The sequence below is a fragment of the Solanum tuberosum genome, unplaced genomic scaffold (assembly GCF_000226075.1).
Source record: "Solanum tuberosum cultivar DM 1-3 516 R44 unplaced genomic scaffold, SolTub_3.0 scf00006, whole genome shotgun sequence".
Lineage (NCBI taxonomy): Eukaryota > Viridiplantae > Streptophyta > Magnoliopsida > Solanales > Solanaceae > Solanum > Solanum tuberosum.
Window position 1 is genome coordinate 2277367 of NW_006238932.1, and position 2626 is coordinate 2279992.

Below are 2626 nucleotides of genomic sequence, written 5' to 3' on the forward strand. Positions count from 1 at the left end.
TAGAAGCATAAGTTATAACCTTACCTCGCTGCATCAACACAGAACCTAGGTCGACTCTGGAAGCATCACAATAAATCACATAACCGTCTGAACCCTCTGGTAGAGTCAAAACAAGAGTTGTAGTCAACCTAGTTTTCAACTCTGCAAAGCTTTTCTCACAATCATCTGACCACTGAAACTTGACCATCTTCTGAGTCAACTTAGTCAATGGTGATGCTATGGATGAAAATCTTTCCATGAACCTTTTGTAATAACCAGCTAGACCCAAGAAACTTCTGATAACGGTAGGATAGGTAGATCTGGGCCATTGTTTCACTGCCTCTATGTTCTGGGAATCTACTCGAATCCCTTCACTAGACACTATATGCCCAAGAAAAGCCACCGACTGTAACCAACTCCCAAATGACTCGCATGTTCTTCCTCATTTCTAGAGTAAATCAGGATATCATCAATAAAGACGATAACGAACAAGTCTAAGTACTGCTTGAACACTATGTTCATCAAGTCCATGAAAGCTGCAGAAGCATTGGTTAGTCCAAATGACATAACTGCAAATTCATAATGACCAAACAGAGTCCTGAAGGCTGTCTTCGGAATGTTACTATCTCTGACTTTAAGCTGATAATAACCCGATCTGAGGTCCATCTTTGAGAAATGACTAGCACCCTGAAGTTGGTCAAACAAGTCAACAATCCTGGGAATGAGATATTTATTCTTGATTTTAACCTTGTTCAACTTCATATAGTCAATGCATATTCTGAGAGAACCATCTTTCTTCTTTACGAACAACACTAGTGCACCCCATGGCGAAATACTAGGTCTGATGCAGCCCTTGTCTAGAAGTTCTTTCAACTGCTCCTTCAATTCCTTAAGCTCAGCTAGAGCCATTATGTAAGGAGGAATAGAAATATGTTGGGTATCTGGAAGGAGATCAATTTCAAAGTCGATTTCCCTATCGGGAGGAACTCCCGGAAGATCTTCTGGGAACTCATTAACCACAGGAACTGACTCAAGAGTTGGGGTTTTGGAGCTTGAATCCTTAACCCAAACTAGAAGATATAGATAACCCTTAGAGATCATCTTTCTGGCCTTAAGGTAAGAAATGAATCAACCCATAGGCGCTTAGCTACTACCCTTCCAATTCTAAGATTGGTTCGTCTAGAAACTGAAAATGAACAATCCTAGTTCTACAATTGACTGAGGCATAACAGGAATGCAACCAATCCATGCCTAGAATGATATCGAAGTCTACCATTTCTAACTCTACAAGATCTGTTGAGGTGACTTTTTGGAGACTGTGAAAGGGTAATTTATGTATACCTGTCTCACTATAACTGGGTCACCGACTGGAGTAGAGACTGAGAAGGGTTCTGAGAGAGTTTCTGGACTAACATTAAACTTAACTACTATATAAGGAGTTATAAAGGTAAGAGTAGCCCCTGGATCTAACATAGCATAAACATCGAGATCAAAGACTCGTAACATATCAGTGACTACGTTACGAGAATCTTCCTGATCCTGGCTAGCCTGAAGAGCATAGAGCCAGATTTGGCGATGTCCGCCACCTTTACCATAAGAGTTACCCTGTTGAGTCAGGTGACCTGCTAGTGCTGCTGAAGTTGTAGATTGGGCTCGATTAGCATTGCTTCCTTGACCCTGCTTAGAAGGACAATCTCTCAACCTGTGACCATACTGACCATACCCAAAACATCATTACTTTCCTGCAAGGCACTTGCCCGGATGGTTCTTACCACACTTAGGGAAAGTTGGGTAGGTTTTGGTACCTGTAACACTCCACTAAGACTTAGAGCTTGATGCCCTACTTTTTTTATCATTACGGAACCCGAAGGATCGAACACTAGTTGATGAATGTGCTGGAGTTGAAAATTTTTGCTGCCCTTGCAAGCGATTTCCGCCACCCAATTTCTGTTGAGAATACTCATAGTTTCCAGTCCTAGCCTTTTTGTTCTCCTTGGCATGTTCCTTAAGCTTATCACCCTCAACCTGGTGAGCGTGAGTCATAAGCCTAAAGAGGCTCATATCTCCCAGCAACATAGCATTCCTATATTCTATTTTCACCAAGTCTAACACTCCATAAAGAAACTTGTTCATTTGGGCCCTATAATCATCCACCATGTGAGGAGCATACCTGGAGAGTTGGGTAAACTTAAGCCCATACTCTTGGACTGCCATGCTACCTTGCCTTAAGTTCATAAATTCCTGAGCTTTTGCCTCCCTTAGCTCTCTAAGGAAAAACCTGTCCAGAAAGGTCTCACTAAAGCAATCCCAAGAGATAGGAGCTGCATTTGTACCCCTGTTCTCCTTCCACTGAGTATACCAGATATGAGCTACATCCTTAAGTTGGTAAGATGCTAACTCAACCTGATCATTCCCAGTTACCTGCATCACTTCAAAAATCTTCTTGACCTTATCAATGAAGTATTGGGGATCTTCTCCAACCTACGATCCTAAGAACTTTTGCGGATTCATCCTAACAAAGTCTAACACTCTGGCAGCAGCTGACCCAACATTAGCATTTTCTGGAACGGGAGCCTGCTGGTTATTCTGGTTGGCCACACTCTGAGCCAACATCTGAATGACGTTCCTGAACTGTGTATTCTAGACT